Genomic DNA, 20,911 nt, shown 5'->3' on the forward strand with positions numbered 1-20,911 from the left:
TCAACCTCGTCCGCAAGAGGCGCAGGAAAGGCTCCACCGCATATTTCCCCTCCCGCAGGAGCGAAAAATTGTCAAATCTACGGCGTGCCCCTCTGCCGCCGTTGATGTTGAGGCTGGCTATGGTTATCTTCATGACTAGAGCATAGTGCAACCTCTACCTAACCTATTGTGGGGGGGGAGTGGAGTCGTTTGTTGACCTCCACTCCTTCAGCAGCCCAGCGAGGAACTTTTTGTAGCCGGCGCAGCTCAAGGCATTGCGCCTTTGATAAGGGCCCGCCCGCGGCCATGCTTTTAGCTGCGGTGCGGACGGAAGCGACGAGCAACACTGGCTCAGACCATCTTTCCCGGGCCAGACGTGCTTGGTCGCGGCGACCCCGGCACTGGACCAAAAAGTCCCGGAGTTCCTTTACAGGAATGAGGAGGGTCTCAGCGGCGGCCGCGAGCAGATCCACCGCCTCACTGGCGATGGTCTCTAGATCTTCTCCTGCGTCCCCCACCGAGTCTCCGTCCCCCTCCGGGAGGTCGCCGCCAGCAGCCGGCCCATCGACCGCACGAGATACGGCAAACGGCCCGGCCGCTCCATCTGGCCCTGGCTCTGCCCAGATCCCACCCCCACGATCGTCGGCAGAGGAGTCCCCACTGAGCATTTTTAAAAGTGGTGCTGGGTCGGGAAGCGACAGCGGAAGGGGTTCCTCCTCCGCCCCAGGAGCCGGGGAACACGGAGAGACCTGGTTGAGGAAATTCTCCAGGTCCACCAAGTATCCCAGCTCCAAAGTAGGGGGTGAGGGTTGTTGTTCTTCCCCCTCCCCGCCGCCTCCCACCGGCCCAGCGTGTGGATGTATATTACAGTTGTCTGCAGTGTCAGCTTCTGCCGAGTCGAGCAAATCCCGGGGGAAGTTGGGTATTGGCTGGGCGGCCTCAGGTTCGGCCTTTTCGGCCTCGCCCGCCTCAGTCCCCGGGACGCTCGACCCGGCGGCTACCGATTCTTCCGCTGGCCCCACGCCCCCCACGACAGGCAGATCTTCCACATCATCCCCGGGAGGCAGCGGCTGGGCAGCCTCGACTGCCTCACCCTCCCCGGGGACAGATTCCTCACGCCTACAGCGCAGTTCGGGGGCGATGGTGGGGGACGCGGGACACGCGACGGGCACCGACTCCTCCGCGGAGGGATGTTGTTCTCCCTCCACCTCATTGGAGCGGCGCCTCCTTTTTTTCCTGGGGGTGCGCGGAGGCAGGGAGACCCCCATGTCTGCCGAGGCCTCCCGCTCCACTCCCCCCTTTTTCTTGTCTTGCCCACGCCCGAACCCCTCGGTGATACTAGTCAAGGGCTCGGGCACGGGCTCAGGGCACCCCGCGCTCGCCGGTGACGGGGTTTGGCCGAGCGCGGTAAACAAGTTGTTTGGCGCACCGAGGGGATGTTTCGCCTTCTTCCGCGCCTTCTTTCCGGCCGTGAAAACAAAGGCCCCCGATGATGCCCGCGCACCTATGGCTCCCGGCAAGTGGACGCTACTAGGGGGAGGGGTGGCGGCGGCGCCAGCCTTGGACGCCCTCGGTGGTTTGGCAGCCTTGTTGGCGGGGCAGTTCTTGCGAACATGCCCCACCTCCCTACAGGCATGGCACCGCACGCCGTTCGACGTCCAGAAGACGCGGTAGGCAGTCCCCTCGTGCACCACATTAAAATAGCCCTCCGTCTTCTCCTCCCGCGCCAGCCGGACAAAGAGCTGGCGGCGGAAGGAGAACACATGGCAGAGGCTGGTCTCCCTGAGGCCGAGCGGTATGAGGTTGATCCCCGACCTTACCTCCCCCAGTTGGTGTAGGTGAGGGAGGAGGAGCTCAGCGGGAACAAAGGGCGGGACGTTTGAAATGATGACCCTCTGCGTGGTGACCTCGAGAGGGTCCACTGGCAGGAAAGTCCCGCCCACCGTGAGCCCCTTTTCAAGGGCCAGGGACACCGGTCGCTCCGACCCCAGGAAGAACACGGCCTTCCCAGACATCTTGGAGGCTGCGACAATGGCCCAGGGGCCGACTACCCCAGCCATCGCCCGCGCGCACTCCTCAATGCTCATTGTGGGGTGAGTGTAGCCCTTGACCCCGTGTTTTTTAGTTATCAGTCTTAATGGTGGCAGGGCAACAGGAGGCGCAGGAGGCGCCGTGGATGTGGACGCCGCCTGCGCATAATTCCTAGCTGGCCCTGCCACCAGCGTGGATGGGGTCGCCATCACGGGGTCCCTTTAAGGGCGACATCCACCCCAAAGTCACAGGCCTTAATGGTCTTAACTGGCCTCGTTTAAGTTTTTAACAGCGGGAGCTCTGAAAGAGGCACTCCTCTCCCCTAGTTTGCAATTGGGGAGGGGCCTTGCTCCCTCTGCTCAGTTGTCTTAATTGTTCTTGTCTTTTTTTCCCAATTGGGAGGAAAGGCTCTCAGAGAGAGAGGGGGGAGACAGAGAGAGAGACAGAGTGATGGGGTGTGGGAAAGAGGGAGGCTGCAAGGGCAGGTCTCCCTTCACAGTAATGGGTGGGTGCACTCCACAGATGGCAAACAAAACAGTCTTTGGGGTGATCTTCGGCTGGGGGGAGAAGATGTCTTCACCTGGGGCAGCTGGAGCCACACAGGTATACACTCCCAACGATGTTAATTAGGGTGATTCAGTTTCTTCAGCCTGGTAGCTCCAGCTATCCCAGGCTAGGCAATTGGGTGAGGGGTGTTCAGTGGTGTGTGGGCCTAGCTGTAGGCAAGACCCCCACACACACTTCCACACACACACCCCCCCCCCCCCCCGCGGTGTTCTGGCCCTCGATTGGTCTTCTTTCCTCCCCCCACCGATACAACAAAGTATTTTTGGTGAATGCACCAAAACACACCCACCTTTGGCTGAAGAAGTCTTTCCCTCCTTCCACACTGGTAAGTTGTTGTTCTTTTTTCCACCTCTTTCCAACTCTTTGTTGAAATAATGAAGGTGTTGCAGTCTTCTGCTCTCCTCCTCTCCCTCGAGATGAATGGTAATGAAGCCCCTTCCTACCTCCTGTTCCTGGGCTGGTCTCAGGGCTCACTCCAGGCCTTCCAGACAGAAGCTAAAGCAGGGAGTTCCTTCTCTCACAGCAGCCAGGCTCCAAGTGCATAGGCCACGCCTCCAAAGCTCCATCATTGGTCCTTGTGCATGAAACTCTTTTTGGGAGTAAACAAAAAACATTAAACCGTACCCCCCCCCCCCCGGGTCTGGGGGAAATACCAAACATTTACAGGCCCTTTTATTTTTGGTGGTATTTTTTGGGGGTTTTTTTTGGGCACAAAAACATATTTTTTCTCCAAGTGCCCCCTATAAAAGGGGAGGGGGACACTAAAAGCACCGGCAATTAATGTTAGTTTGCAGGTGCAGCAGGTAATCAGGAAGGCGAATGGAATGTTGACATTCATTGCCAGAGAGATGGAGTACAAAAGCAGGGAGGTCCTTCTGCAACTGTATAGGGTATTGGTGAGGCCGCACCTGGAGTACTGTGTGCTGTTTTGGTCACCTTACTTAAGGAAGGATATACTAGCTTTGGAGGGGGTACAGAGACGATTCACGAGGCTGATTCAGGAGATGATAGGGTTACCTTATGATGATAGATTGAGTAGACTGGGTCTTTACTCGTTGGAGTTCAGAAGGATGAGGGTTGATCGATAGAAACATTTAAAACAATGAAAGGCATAGACAAGATAGAGCAGAGAGGTTGTTTCCACTGCTCGGGGAGACTATAACTAGAGGGCACAGCCTCAAAATACAGGGGAGCCAATTTAAAACTCAGTTGAGAAGGAATTTCTTCTCCCACAGAGTTGTGAATCGGTGGAATTATCTGCAAAGGGGAGGAATTGAGGATAGCTCATTGAATGTATTCAATTCACAGAAAGATAGATTTTTAACCAATAAGGGAATTAAGAGTTATGGGGAGCGGGCGGGTAAGTGGAGCTGAATCCACGGCCAGATCAGCCATGATCTTGTTGAATGGCGGAGCAGGCTCCAGATGCAAGATGGCCTACTCCTGTTCCTAATTCTTATGTTCTTATGTTCTTATGAAGGTGTCCATCAGAACAAGGAAAATGCTTTACCACTGGATTTATTGACGGTTCTGTTGGTGATTATCAAGGAGATCGCTTCATGTCCCACCACACAGGTGTGAGAGGCGTCGCTGGCCCATACCTCGGCTGCAATGGATAGCAGGCTGTACATGAAGAAGGAGCTGCTACCGTTCTCCGCCATCACCTCGGTGTTCTTGCAGTTGCGGGAATCCACCGGCTTGTCATTGACGGTCCATTTGACGAAGATCTCTCGGGGGGAGAACCTCTCACTAAGCAGGTGAGGCTGACCAACCTCTGAGCAGAGACTTCTGCTGAGGGCAGGAGGACAGACACGGCTGGTTCCCGCGGATCTTTCGCTGTAGAACAGTAACAACAAAGGCCAATGAACTGGATAGTTCCAGAGACAATGGGGGAATTTCAACCCAATACAGCGGGCGGGTTTTGGGCGTGGAGGTTGTTAAATTGGTAAAAATTAGAATCCCTACCTCAACTCGCCTACTTCCAGTTGTAATATTATATTTGAGTAATATATTTAAATGAGACTTGAATCCTCTATTTTAACCACCATTTGGTGTTTAACAGTCGTTGGTCCGGTTTGAAACACTGTGTAAATCTCAGCAGTTACAGCAAGGTGGGGATTGCTGCTCCCAGGTGGTAATTGCCCTTACACCTACCTCCTGGATCCAGGATCCGCGACCTCCTCACTCGGCTTCCAATCCTCCCGTTTTCACTGGTGGCCTGTGAGACCAACGCCCACAACTCGCCTTCCTCATTTAAATTCAGCCAATTTCCGGTGGTTAGATGTGAGAGAAATGGACACCGCGTTGAATTTTGACGCTTTTCCTTTTCCCCTCTGTTGCCTCTCTGGTTTTCCATCCCTTATCCGAGGGAACGTAATCTTTCTCTCTGAAATATTGAAGCATTGGACTGGAAAATGACAAAGAATTTAATGCACAGAACGAGGAGATTTGGCCAACTGGTCGATGCCGGTGTTTATGATCCAAACAAGCCTCCTCCGAGACCACTTCATCTAAACCTAATAATATACCGTTCTATTTCTTTCTCGCTCATGGACTTATCCAGTTTCCCCTAAAATACATAATGTCATGTCCCAGAGTGCTGAGTTGGTGGAATTACCAACCTGAATTATCAGAGTAGCCATTAAACACTTTATATAATCAATTGGCCCTTGCACACGCATCGAAATTGTCGCAGTGTCGTACTTATTGCAACAATCTCCCCGCTCACCCTTTCCCTTGTGGATGGAATCTCTGAGAGCAGTCGGCATATCCTGATGGCTCACCACGCAGTAGAACTTATTCCCACTCAGCCAGTCTTGTGTCGAGATGTTTTAGTTGCTGATCACACTGTTGGGATCCTCTCCGGGTTGGACGGCAATCTCTGATTTCAAAGACTCGTTTTTTCGTGTCCAGGTCACGGTGAGCCCATAAGGAGCGTTAGACACGACGCACGTTAAGGTCACCGTCGCCTCCAGTAAAACCTGTTCCAGTGACGGTGGGCGAAGAGTGATTTTTAATCGCTGCATGGGACATCCACTGCGAAACAGGAATGAAAGTCAGGAAAAGCCGCATCTTCAGAATCAGGACACCAATAATTAGCCTTAACTCTTTCAAGGAGAATAACTCACTTTTGAGATATCAACCTCTCGCTATTGCTTGAACACCGTCGTTATGGAAGGACAATGAATTGGCAACGATTCCGGGGAATCTGTAATATTTCCTGTGTATTTGAGCCAGAGCTACCTGTAATGGCCTGTGAAGCAAATACCTGGCGTAAAATGGGAATACATTGGGACGCAGTTGTTAAAGGCACTGAATAGCGCTCTTCCTGAAATCCCTTGCTCCTTTACGCCCGTCTATAGATTCTTGCACCCAAGTGCATCTCCACTGGTTATAATAGCTGAAGCCCGAATATCCCCAAGTTCAAGAGGTCTACACCAGCATTACACTGGTTCAAAACCAGTGTCAAATTAATTTCAGGATTTATGGGACAACAGGAAACAAAGTTAAGTTTCTAGTCTTTTGCTGCTATTTTTGTTGCGATGAAAATGTGCAGGAACCAGTCACATCCGCCGTCAGAGGAGAAGTGCAAGGTCCGGAGAATGGAGTTGCAAGGAATCTTTTGTGGTGGGGCATCATTTGTAATGATGTGAGGTAGTTTGTTAATATCTGTAATTACTGAACATTTATCATGTCTGGTGAGAGAGATTCAGAAAGCACTATGACCTCAGGGCATTAATAGCAACATAGGAATAGGAGAAGGCCATTCAGCCCATCCATCCTGTCCCGCCATCCAGTTAGATCATGGCTGATCAACACTCAACACCATCTTCACGCCTTGGTTATGTAACCCATGATAAACTTGCCGAACAAAAATCTATCAATTTCAGTTTTCAACTTTTCAATTGAAAGCAAGTGTCAGCAGCTTTTGGGGAGGGAAATCCCGAATTGCAATATTCTTCCTGTTAGAAAATCCTTTCTGACATCACCTCTGCACGGCCTAACTCTAATGTTAAGGTTCTGCTACTTGTTCTGGACTCTCCCATCAAACTAAATACATGTTTCTATATCTACTCGATACAATTCCATTTATCAACTTAAACACGTCAATTGGACCATCTCTTAACGTTCTATTCTCACCACCTGATCATTTTACATTATTAGCCCCGGTATAATTCGGGTAAACCTGCAGTTCAACACCTCCACGTATATCCTTCCTCAGGTGCGGAGCCCAGAATTGGGCTCAGTACTCTGAATATGGTAGATGCCCATTCTTGCAGTGGGTTCCTGGACAGTCAGCAGTGAAGGATTCCAGACTCCTATTGCCATTCCGTATATGATCAGCTAACTCAGGATATACCTGAGACGAAGGACACTTCACTCACTGCCTGGCACCAGAGCAAGGGGAAAGCTTCTTTGGCGAGGTTAATAAATCCTGAGCAATGAGGAATCCTGAACCAAAAGATCGTGGGTTGAAGTCCCACTCCAGATATTTGATCACAATATGTAAGCTGAGTCTCTCAGTGCAGTACTGGGGGCGTGGTGCTTTGTCGGAGGTGCCGTATTTCGGATCATGTGTTAAACCAAGAATCCGTCTAGCCTCTCAGGTGGAGGTAAAAGTTCCCCTGGAATTATTTCAATGAAAAGCAGAGGAGTTCTCCCTGGTGGCCTGGGAATATTAATCCCTCAAGAAATAACACTAAACAAAAAAAATGGTCGTTATCACACTGCTGTTTGTGGGAGCTTGTTGAGCACTAAATGACTACAGCACTTAGTACATTACAACTGTGACCACATTTCACAACTTAATTCATTGCCTGGCAAGCGCTTTGGTTCAATCTGTGGTCGCTGAAGGCGCTGTTTCAAGGCAAGATTTTATCACAAGAATACACAAACTGCATGATTGGGAATTAGGAATATTCCTCTGCTTTCTACTAATTTCAATCAAAGTTCTGACTGAGATCAGCGCTCAGAATGGTCTGGAACCTCGCCGGATTGTGCCTCTTACCCTAAGATCTGCTGAAGTTACGGCTTTGTGTGCCCCCTTCATGAGTGACCTGGCAGGTGCAGACCGAGCCGGTGAACCATTCCCTGTCGGGGAGTGTCAGACGACTGGCCGTCAAAACGTTTCCGTTCATCTCAAAGGCGGGAGAGGTGATGAAGCCCGAATCCAGGAGTTGTCCACTCTTCAGCCAATTCACGGTCAGTGACTTTGGCCTTAATTCGATGATTGAACACATGGCGCTTACATATCTGCTGCAGATGATTTGTTCAGTGGAACTTAGCAAGAGGAGAACAATTGGAGGAACGATGATCCGTTCAGGACGTTCACGAGAAGGCATTTTATTGACATTGCTTGCAAAATAAATGATTAAGAAAGGCAAAGTCTCCTTATATTTTAACAAGTTCTTTGCTGTCAGATCCACACTAACCTGGCATTTGCAGAGAGCAAAATTGTGCGCAGTATACTCAGTGTAATATGCAGACCAGAACTGTGCATATTATTGTAAGTGCGATATGGGGACCAGAACCATGCACAGTATTCTAAGTGTGATATGGAGAGCAGAGCTGTGCATACTATTCTAAGTATGATATGGAGAACAGAACTTTACACAGTATTCTAAGTATGAGATGGAAACCAGAATTGTAAACTAAAACCTAAATGTGATAAGGAAACTAGAACTGTGCACAGTATTCTAAGTATTATATGGAGACCAGAACTATGCACAGTACTCTAAGTGTTGTCTAAACAAGTTTCTATACAAGTTGAACATAACTTCTCACCTTATCACAGTTTGCCCTGTATCCCACATCATTAACCTGATATTGTGATGTTCCACAGCGACCCACCACGTCGAACTTCGCAGCAGATTGTGCTGCTCCCCACCTCGGACTCGGTGATGGTTAATTGGCTGCTCAGGGTGTTGGTTCAATTCTTTTTGAGCAATGACGGGTAGGTCTTCAATCCAGTCGTGGTCGGCTCTTTATCTTCCTTCCAGAAAAGGCTGATGATGTCAGGGGAGTCGTCCATCACCAAACAGCCCTACGTGATGGAGCCATCGGTGCTGGGCTGTTCACAGGAGGAGAGCAGGGCGCAGACGATGGGGGAGACGGTGTTACTGGGAAGGATTGGCCCATTGAACAAGTTAGACTCTGTAATCCGTGCTTATAAAAGAAATAAACAAATCGAAATTTGACTGCAGAATAAACTAATTCCACCATTTCTCCATCAAAGGCTACACGGGCATTTGAGCTTCTGTCAGTTCTATCGTAAGCACCTGTCAATGCGCTGGTCAGGAACGCACCACTCTATCACAGAGCTCTGTCACATTACACAAGAAGAACCTTTACACAACTCGTCAATAAAGAAGCCTTCATTGGATCGTGCAATAGCAGAACAGAGACGTGTTCCTGTTATTTCGGCCTGCATTTATTTCTCAATGAGCACCATTTCTTGTCCTTTATTTAATTGCAGTTTGGGGAAATTTGCTCTGTGCACATTGCCTGTGGTGTATCCCTACAAAACAACAGTGACTGCACTTCAAAGGAGCAGCGGAATTCCTGCTTAGGACGTTAGCAAAATACCCTCCAAACTTGCCTACCACATAATTCAACAGGTAGCATTTCCATAGTCTAGTTTCTAAGATGCATGTTGTAAATGAACCGCGATTGAGACGAATGTCTTCCTTATTTTCTCAGCATTTGAGTGAGAGCGATGTCCTTCAGCGCACTGTGATCTGAGCACTATTCCATTCAATTATATGCATGTCTCTTGAGTAGCCTGCTTCCTGCCACTCCATTAATAATCCGAATAAAATACCATTCCAAAATCCGGTTAATTTGAAGTTTACTTCTTAAATGGCCCGTTTCAATTCCCATTGTTGTTCTTGTTATATAACAATAACATGGACTTGGTTACAGGGAATACAATTTCGAAGTTCGAAAATGATGCAAAACCTTGCAACGTAGCCAATAGTGAGCATGATAGCAGCAGACTCCATGAGAAGACAGATGGACCAGTGAAATAGGCTGGGACATGGCAATTGCAATTAAATGCGAATCATTGAGAAGCGATGCACATTGGGTGGAAGTTGGAGAGGCAGTATAATCTAAATAGTATTGTTTTGAGGGGATGCACGAATAGAGAGATCTGGATGTACATATTCACAAATCTTTGAAGAGGGCAGGGCAAACTGGTAAGGCTGTTAGGAAAGCGTATGGGATACTTGACTTTGTAAATGGGGCATTGACTACAAAAACAAGGCGGTTATGCTAAGCTTACAGATCACGTGTTAGGCCTCAGCTGGACTATTGCGTACAATTTTGTCACCACAATGTAGGAAGGATGTCAAGCCCTTGGGGAGCGTAGAGGGGAGACTTTTACCTGGATGATGCCAGGGATGGGGTCATCAGTTGTGTGGCGAGATTGGAGAAGCTAGAATATTCTCCTTAGAGCAGAGGTTAAGAGGAGACCTAAGAGAGATATTCAACATTATGTAAGGTTTTGATATACTAAGTCGGGAGAAATTATTCCGCTGGAAAGTAGGTGGGTAACCAAATGTCGCCGTTTTAAAATAATTGTGAAAAGATCAGAAGGTGAAATTAAGGTGATTTTTTTCACACAGAGGGTTGGTAATTTCAGGAATGCACAAGGCAGTATCTCCAGTACGTCAGGAGGATTCATTTGCACGTTAAATTCTGGGGAGTTGGACTAAATTGGACAGCTCTTTCAGAGCCGGCACAGGCACGATGCCTGAATGGCCTCTTCCAATGCTGTGAGATGCTATCAGTCTACACGAGTCAGTGGGAATAGTTCTTCTAGATTTCATGGAAGGAAACACTTCATATTTTGGACACCTATACCAGATCTATTTTTATTGTTCGTTATAATAAAAGAGGATATTTAAAATAAAGGGATCTTATAAATCTGACGCAAATTAGTCAATCACATGCTGTTAGAAAGGCTTAAATTCATTGCGAATGATGACTTATTGCAGGTTGACTCTCTCTCTTTAAATGTTTCACAGTATTGCAGCTCAGTGACTGTGTGCCTTGTGCTGTGACCCAGGCCAATAGCTGCATCTCGTCACAGTTTGTCCCTGCCTTTAACCTTCTCAGGAAGACTTGGACAACATAATTTTTCTAAACATGAGGTCCCCATGATGGTTATTTGAAGTGGGAGTCTCGATATTCTCTATTTTAATTGTGGAAATAACTTGTAACCTCCCATCAGATCAGAACAGGCGCTGCTTTCTGAAGCGTTATTCACTTCCTGAAACTGTTTGTTCTGAAAGTGAGCTGAGGATCAGGCCAATCATGTTCATTAGTAATCTGATGCTCAAAATGTTCAAACATTAATAACTCATTAAAAATTGAGCAGTTTATCTGCTATCTGTTAGACGCTGATAACGGTGCCGAGAACACTGCCTGACCAAGCACTCTCAGGTCAGATACAGCACGGATAAGAGAGCAAAGCTCCCGCTATGCTGCCGTGTGGGTCAGGACAGGTATAGCAAGTGTTGCACACAGAGTAATATATTATCTATACTATCCCGTCAAACATTCCCAGCTCAAGTACTGCAGAGATGTGCTACGAAATGTCTCCCCATAAAATGCGTTATCAAATTGACCGATTAATTAAGCACAATTATGACGAGTACAATGAAAAGCTTCCAAAACACTGTCCCATTAAAGCGCACCACCCCTCCAAAGCTCTGATTAAATAGAAGATCATTCTATATTGAAGGACCCAATTAAATTCCACGTCCTTTTAAAGAAAAGGTTAAAGACTGATTAAAGCTATCTCTGCAATTTCCCATCAAGCATTGGCAGATAAGATAACGCACGGGTTAGTTGCAGAGTAAAGCTGTCATATCAAACACTGTCAGGGCAGGTACAACCGGGTTAGAAACTGATTAAAACTCCTTCGACTGTCTCCCCGTGGTGTTTCGGAACTGCTCCTTCTGACTGTCACAATCTGGATTACTGATCTCATCTCTACAGCGACTCCTCAACCTTAAAGTCAATCTTTCCCGTTTCTCACATATACCAGTTTCTTAAATAACTGAATTAAGTGACACTGCCCGCAATACAGGATCACAATCCAGAAGGTTTACAACCCGTCAGGAGGACTCCTGATTCTCACCCAGTGAGCAGGCGCACAGAAACAGAACAGACACAAACGGTGCAACAAGGGTGCTCCAGGCAGAGAGAGACCAGTTCAATCTGTTAATTTCAATGAAGCTGTTTGATTTCTAGTTTATTTCTTTTCAATTTCCAACCACCTCAACGCTGCAGATTCTTTGAAATTAATCTGATATTAATTTGAGAGACTCTTCAACATCCAGCCATTTCCCCATTTCTGTCAACTATCTGGTAAACCGTGTAAAAATTAACTTCCCTGAAAGCAAGTATCTGGAAATAATTCACATTCCACGGGAATTTGCTGCCTGTCACACGGGACTCGGTGACAGAGTAAGAATGTCACAATCCAGGAGACATATCCAGTGATACCTAATCACCCACTGATTTTATATATTTTCATCAGTAAATATAACCTGTAAAATCATCGCGGAAAAACAGGAAATTAATTCACTAAAATCTGCAGCGACACCTTGTCGAACTCAGCACAGCCGAGTTATAAATGTATTGTTTTCTAAATTAATTTATGAATGAATTAAACATTATCTCCAACCCTTGAAATTTTGCAATAATTGTAATACTGACCAGTATGCAACACAATTGTAAGGGCTCGCTTATGTTTTAATGAATTAGCACTGATGTTACATTCTAATTTAATGTTCATGTTAGCTGAATATTGAAAATAATCTGAGTGCCAGTCTGGCCCTTCCTCCTCAGAAGCATACCTACCTGGAACTTTTGAAATTAAATTAACGTGCTTGAATTTCAGCCATACAAATACAAGTAATTATTAATAATTCTAAAACCTTTTCTGCCTGATAACTTGTGATATATTATGGTTTACTTAACTTACCATAACAATTAATCAATATTAAAATATTAAGCAGCATATTAATACATAACTACTCAGAAATATACCTTATTTTTACTTAAATGGAATCAAATTTGAATAATTGACAATAATCAGGCAGTTCTACTAATGTCCCGCTCTCGACCGACACCTTTTTAAACTCTGCATGTTTCTAATGTAGCATAAACTGCGTCTATTCGCAGAGAACATTTCACATGATGGATTTGGGGGTGGTCTAATTTAAATAGTTCTCTGTCCAGCCGGGGTCACAACTCCGATGGGCTGTAAACCGCTTGTTTACTAATGCTGGAATCTCGAGCTGAAATATTCTCCTCAATCTTAAACCCCAAAAATGGTTTTATTAATTAAAATCCATCCTTGCAGTTTGCAGTCAGTAGCAGAGCCTCCGCTACTGAATAACACAGACAATCTTTTAAAGTTCATAGAGACATAGAAAATAGCTGCAGGAGTAGGCCATTCGGCCCTTCGCGCCTGCACCGCCATTCAATGAGTTCATGGCTGAATACTCCAGTTAGTCACAAAATGCCCGTAAGTTAATGATTAAATATATTCTGCTACTTCTTGAAAATAGTTTCCAGAATGGTCAGTGTAAAACTAGAGGATAACAATTCATTCAGACCATCTGGGGCACTGAAACTGAATGAGCAAATGGAGGAGAGACATTGTTCATCAATTTAATATTAATAAGAATTAAACATAGCTCTCAGATATGATTTGTGCTTTGTCTACCGTTCTATTCCGCATACAGCAGCGTTTTGGGAGTTGAATTTTGTTTTAAATTCAAAATAAGATGAACCTTTTGTAAGTAAATTAATCTGCTTGAATTTCAATGGATTATTTGCTGTCTCCAGCCATACGCAGTCGGAACCTGCCTTGAATTTCAATATAATTACATGAACAATTCTTTGACTGCCAGCGACGCCTGTCTTTCAGCTTTGGTTCTTGCAAAGTGTTCAAGATTAACTTAGTGATAATTCTATCAAACAACACACAATATTGATTCAATAACAAATTTCTGCTACACAGTGAGAATGTCATACCCCGGCAGATATATTAAATTGATAAAATGGAATTTGCAACACGGCTTTAAGTTATAATTAATTGCACTCAGTCATTCATCTGTGTAAACAGGAGGTAGCAAGTAATTGAACTCCCGACTCAAACTGAACACAGCGGTGGAATCAGTATGTTGTTAATGAAATAATTGCAGGCATAATTAATAACTGTATCCAGCCTCTAAAAGTTTCTGCTTGCCTTAATGGTGCCCAGTGTCGAGCAGGATTTTTGAAGGCGAATAATATTAAGTAAATGAACATTGGACTTATAGCATATTTGAATAACATTCAGAGATATTATTGCATTATAATCGGTTGGTTAATAGTAATTTAATCCAACTACAACCTGAATAAGTTAATTATGTAGATGGCAACTAGTTACATTTCACATATTAATATACCAGCATCGTCAACATTGATTAATAGTTGAATATATAATTATCACTTCAATAATTGTGATGTTAAAATACCTTTCAATAATTTCTGATGTCTAAACCCGTCCTGTTCTTTGCCTACCGACTGTTTTCAAACAGTTTCAAAATACATATCGTGTTTGGATTCGATCAGAAACCTGCTGCTGTCACCGATATTAAACATTGTAGAAACGCCAAACAGTTTCACAAATTCTAGGTATTCTGAGTAACACAGGCACAAACTCTCCTCAGCAGATCAACACTAAATCACATCGCTGAGGGGCGGAATCCCTCGACAGAACCTTTCATGGAGCAGATCCGTAATTCTATAAACCCTTTCAGCAGAATCAAATGTATCATTGCAAAAAATCTCATTACACAATCATCAAACCCGCCTAACACTGAAATAACGAAAGATTGAATTCAACAGAAATATAAAATACTGACAGAGAATTGTGATTGGACGGATCATGTTAAATACATTAATTTTGATATTATAGCGTATTTCAATAATAATCGGTGATATTACTACGTTATAATAATGTTAATTTAAATGTGTTCCAGCTGGAAATATGTTAATTTGTCAGTTCTTAATTACAACTCACGTATTGAATCTGATCATTCGGGAACATTCGGTCAGTAGATGACAATGTAATTTTCATGAAAAAACTTAAATGACCTTAAGGTTATTTACTGACCTCTAAGCTTTCTGTTTTGTGCCTACAATGTTCTTTTAAACACATTCAAACACAATGTTTGCATTCGATCAGAAAAACTCCAGCAATCAGAGGTCACCAAGATTAAACATTGCAGAAACGTCAAACAGTGTAATGATCATAAGGTATTTAAAGTAACCTCGACACACAGTCTCGTCAGCAAATAAATACCAAATCACATCAGCAACATTTTCTGTGGAGAAACAGTTGAATTTTATAATCACTTTGCAGCAGAATCACATTGATAATTGCAAAAAAATCTCAAAACAAAATCCACCGGACCCAAGTTTCAGTGAACGAAATAATTATTAAAATAAACAGAAATATAAAATAAAGACACAAATACAAGTGTTACTGAATCAGTGAATGCTCCTTACCTGCAGTCACCGTCACCATGGTCCCTTGTCCCCAGTAGCCAATTGCGTAACAGAGTGAGACACGTTGTGTCAAATACTCCGGCGGACTGTTAACTGTAAAATACAGAGATTAAATTCCACCCAGCTCTAAAAACCCGATTCCGACTATCGTAAGAGTGAATCAGCGAGATATTTCATTTTGTACCGTTCATTATATTTACAAAAATGATTGGAATACTTCTGAAGCATCTGTGCATGTTCAACATGGCAATCAATAGTAATAAAGAAGAAAACTGTTATACATTTAAATATATATATATATATATATATATATATAACTTATTTCTAATTATTTTTATTTAAGCCTCAGTTCCTTCGACGCTCCTGGCGTGGTAATGGTCGCAGGTTTGAGCAAACTCCCTGTCTGGGGTTTTTGTATGGAGAGCTCGCTCTGTATTGCACCGTGACCCACTCCCATAGTCCTTCCTTGCACAGTAATAGATGGCGGTGTCTTCGCTCCTCATGTTCTTCATGTCCAACGTGAAGATGTTGTTTGAAGTGTCTTTGGATGCAGTAAATCGGCTCTCAATCCCTGGGACGTTATTGTTGCTCGCTGGAGTGTAGTAGCAAACCAGCCAATCCAGCCCCTGTCCGGGAACCTGGCGGACCCAGTTCATACCATAGCCGCTAAGATCGAACCCGCTGGTTTACAGGTCAGTCTCAGGGAGCCTCAGGAAATCCTGGTCTTTGCCTCGGGCTGAGTCAACACCACATCCGACTGGACACCTGTAAAAATAATCAAAATACCCCGAGGATCAATCCTCGAGAAATGATTCCTGACTCTGTAAAATTCCATAGAGAGACTATCACTGAGACAGTAACAATGAGAGAATTGGACAATAAAAACGACTCACGGGAAAGTAAAGCCAGCAACAAAACGAAAGCAATCGCCGACCTCATCCTCCTGGCAATGTGTGGTGACTGGTTCTGGCAAGAACTCACTGAGCAAACCCACTCCCAGACTGTTGTATTGCGCTCCCAGTGGCCGGCAGCTAAATACCCGGGAGATGGGGGCGAGGTTAAAGGCGCCACCCATTGATTCCCTGATAGAAGCGGTTTCTGTATCCACGTCACTCTTTCCACATCACCAACAGAATGGACTCACATCTGGACTGTAAATTAAATCCCTTTATTCCTCACTCTTTCACAGGGGATGTAAATCTTTGAGATTGAATTACATTATCAGGATCTAAACACACGGCCAGTTTGTGCTTTTACATCTCCCGCTATCTATCCATGCAACTGTACCAGTAAAGTATCCCCTATAATCTGAATTGATATCACTCTATGTACCCGAGTGCGGTAGATGGGTAATGTGATTCTATTTACAGTGTACTTGGCTGAAGCTACACTTTTGTTCTGGAGATGATATCATACTCCTCACATTATACAATTGTCTCTCACTGCATTTCACTAATGCCCCTGAGTCTGTGACTCTAAGACAGCCGTTTAGCTGTAAAATTTAGCTGTAAAATAAGTCCACTTGTCTGATGATTAAGGAGTGAGTTGACGAAGACACATAAGAAAGTGGGGCCCGCCCGCTTCAGACCAGCGTTTTATGAGAGAAGCTGGTGAATCAGAATCGATAATGTGATCAGCAAACCTCGACATCCAAATCCTTGCAGCTAACTTTAATAGCGACCGAATGTGTAACAGACACGGGTAACAGGAACACGGTCTATCAGGACATAGTGATATGTTACAGAATATCACAGGAATAAATGCTTCATCTCCAGCAGAAACAGATCACAATCTGGGCCTTTCACCACCCACTGGTAGCCGGGCTGTGAGAGGGCTTGTTCAGCGATCCAAATCAGTTCAAATTACACTGCACACTGCGCGGCTACTGATCACGAATAATGGAGACATTAGTTTAGACCAGGCGCAAAATTCTGTGAGAATATTAAAGAAGTGCAGCTGGCACTTCTCTGTGAGAATATTCAAGGCACTTCAACCTGTTTTAGTTGCTTTGCGAATCCCACTCATCTCATTACAGTGTGGGGTGAGGACATTAAACCTCTCTCCAGCACTTCATGCTGTACTGAATAAATCGACTGAAAGATTTAGAATGGTCTTTATTTGGAAATAGTTTTCATTAGGTACTGTGTGTATCAATTCATTATTTTCCGATCCTGTTTTGTAATATTGTGAGCATGCAATTTACGTAAAATCATTCTTGAGATGTTATACGATGTAAAATGTTTCTTATTTTAAAAGTTCGACTGAATAATGTAATATTTAAATAGTTAAATACCATCTTTCTCTCATTCTTGTTCACGCTAATCTGACCCGCACAATATTTGGCAGTAACCCAACCGACTGCCGTCAGCGAGCCTCGAACACCAGTGTCATTTTCAGGAAGCATCTGGGGTTCTGTGCACTCCATCAAAGGTCAGTTTTCTCTCTACTGACCGCATGCCTGGAAGCCAACTTCAAAACATTTACGTTGTGAAAAGACCTATTTATATACACATCTACCCAATAACAGAACTGGTGTTAAGTAAAATGTTTTCGTTGTGTAAATGTGTGTAACTATTCACATATTGCAGGAAAGGAAATATATCCAAAGTCTCAGACATCATGTCATTAGCAGCAGTCAGCTGGTGTATCAGTACTGCACATAACCCTGTAATTGATAGATAGATAGATAGATAAATAGATAGATAGATGGATAGATAGATAGATAGATAGATAGATAGATAGATAGATAGATAGATAGATAGATAGATAGATAGAAAGATAGATAGATAGAAAGATAGATAGATAGATAGATAGATAGATAGATAGATAGATAGATAGATAGATAGATAGATAGATAGATAGATAGATAGATAGATAGATAGATAGATAGATAGATAGATAGATAGATAGATAGATAGATAGATAGATAGATAGATAGATAGATAGATAGATAGATAGATAGATAGATAAACAGATAGATAGAAAGAGGGATCCCACAAAGGTCAGTGCTGGGTCCACTATTGTTCACAACTTATATTAACAATTTAGATTTTGGAGTCAAACACACAATATCTAAATTTTACCAATGCACTTGGGGCGGGCGGGTTGGCGTTTAAATACTGTGGAACACTGCAACTAATTAAAAGAATACACGGACTGACTAATTAATTTCAACACAGACAAGTATGAGTTATTACAGTTTGGTGAGAAAAATAAGGAGGTCACTTATCACGTTTAAAATAAGAATCTATGTGGGATGGAGGAACACAGGTCTCTGAGAATGCAAATACACACATCACTAAAGGTAGCGACGCAGGTTAATAATGCTATAAAAAGAAGAACACCTACACTCGGGTTTATTTCTAGAGGGATCGAATTGAAACGTGAAATAGTTATGCTAAACATGGTTAGACCACACTTGACGTACTTTGTATAATTGACCAATCCCCCGCCATTTCCCTGAAGCCCTGCATATGTTTCCATTAAGATATGTGGATAGTGCAGGGAAGGGGAGTTGAGGTAGAAGAGCAGCCATGATCCCGTTGAATGACGGAACAGGCTCGCTGAATCATATGGCCTACTCCTGCTCCCAATTCTTATGTTCTTATGTTGTGATTTCCGAGGAAATATGGACATTAGATACTCAATCTCTCCTGATAGAACAGCCTCACGCCCCCGCCGCCGTCCCAGGAATCAGATCAGTCTGATGAACCTGAGATGCACTCCCTCCAAGGCAAGTGCATCCTTCCTTAGATAAGGAGAACAAAACTGTACACGATACATCAGGTGTAGTCTCAGCAGAGCCCTATATAAGTGCATGAAGGCTTCTTTTTTCTAATATTCCAATCCCTTTGCAATAAAATGTTGCTTACCATTTGCTTTCCTAATTGCTCACTTTGGCTCCATGTTAGCTTTCTGTGATTCGTGTACAAGGCCATCCAGGTGTTTCTGAATAACAATATTACCCAGTTTCTCAGCATTTAAAAAATTTTCTGCGTCTCTATTTGTCCTACCAAAGTGCGTAACTTCACACTTCTCCACATTATACTCAATCTGCCATGTTCATGCCCACTCACTTAACCTGTCAATATCCCTTTGCAGCCTCCTTACTTCTTCCTCACTGTTTACTGTCCTATCTACCTTTGTATTGTAAAGTACGCTAATTTAAGTCATCTTTCTATACACGTGTAGAAGCTCTAACCATCTGTTTGTAGATTTTGATAGCTTATTTAATTTTATATTTTCTCCCATATTATCAGTTGCATGTGCATCTTTTGCAGAATTCCAAAATCTTCCTAATTTTCGGGCTTACTACTCTTTTTGTCAACATTCCATGGCTGTTAATTTAATCTAATACTATCATTAACTTCCCTTGTTAGCCACGGTTGCACCATTTTTCCTGTGAGGTTTTTATTCATTATGGAAGTTTATCTAATCTGACCGCTCTGTATGATGAGCTGAAGGTGAATTTGCAATAATAATTTTGCTAATTCCGCCCTTGATACTTCCTGATCATCTGCACCTCTTGTGGTTTGTTCTAAAAAAAATCCTCTGGGTAAACGTTCAAGCAAGTTATTGTTGTGGGTGTTATGAATCATGTTTGAAGTAAGCTCTGGAGCTTGCAGTAGATGTCGTTTATCAGCAGGTGGCGACAATGATCATATTGATACATGAGTCATGTGGAGACGGATGTTGCTGAGCATTTCAGTCACCGTCCATTTTGTCAAAACAAGTAAAACAATATAATTAATGCTTCTCAGTCAGTCAAATTTGAAGGGAGCATGTATCCTTAGAAATAATCTGAAGGGCAAATAAAGATTGAATTTTTTTCAATCCAAATTTTAAGAAGATTGTCGGGCTCTTGTCGAGGATGCAGAGGAGATTGGTGCAAGGCATGAGGGAGTTCAGTTTTCTGGAGACGAGAGAGGATGGGTTTATTCTTATTATAGCAGGGAATGCTTAGGGGAGATTAACAGATGTTTTCAAAATTGTGAAGGGGTTTCATTGAGTTGATAGTAAGGTGGGGATTCTATCGGCAGGTCTATCGGTAACCAGAACACAAAGATTAAGATGAATGAAAAAATAAATCCAGACGGGAGATAAGGAGATTTTTTATGCAGCGAGTTGTAATAACCTGGAATGTAGTGTCTGGAAGGGTGATGGTAGCAAATTTAATTATAACTTTCAAATAGGGAAATCAATATATATTTGAAAAGGAAAGATGATCTGGTGTAATAAAAAGAGAGACAGTGTCGAAGATAATATAAACAGTGACAATGCCTGGCGTATTATAAGAAGAGACAGGGTCTCGTGTGATATAAACTGAGACAGTGTCTATTGGAATATAAACAGAGACAGAGTCTAGTGTAATACAAACAAAGATAGGGTCTAGTGAAATATAAACAAGGATAGTGTCAGAAAGATTATAAACAAAGATAGTGTCTGGTGTAATATAAACAGAGACATGGTCTAGTGTAATATAAACAGAGAGAGGGTCTAGTGTAATATAAACAGAGACAGATTCTAATGTAGTATAAACAGAGACAGTGTCTAGTATATTATAAACAGAGACAGGGTCTAGTGTAATATAAACAGGGATAGTGTCTGGAAGAATATAAACAGAGACAGGGTCTTGTGTGATATTAACAGAGACAGGGTCCAGTGTAATATAAATAGAGACAGGGTCTAGAGTAAAATAAACAGAGACCGGGTCTAGTGTAGTATAAACAGAGACAGGGTCTAGTGTATTATAAACAGAGAC

At 43.7% G+C, this 20,911-nt stretch overlaps 1 pseudogene; it reads right to left on the bottom strand.

The window, feature by feature from the left end:
• Nucleotides 1-4,064: 4,064 nt before the first annotated feature.
• LOC139235521 (Ig heavy chain C region-like) overlaps nt 4,065-20,911 on the bottom strand; it is a 55,070-nt pseudogene continuing 38,223 nt past the window's right edge.

The sequence above is a fragment of the Pristiophorus japonicus genome, chromosome 23 (assembly GCF_044704955.1).
Source record: "Pristiophorus japonicus isolate sPriJap1 chromosome 23, sPriJap1.hap1, whole genome shotgun sequence".
In the NCBI taxonomy this organism is placed as follows: domain Eukaryota; kingdom Metazoa; phylum Chordata; class Chondrichthyes; family Pristiophoridae; genus Pristiophorus; species Pristiophorus japonicus.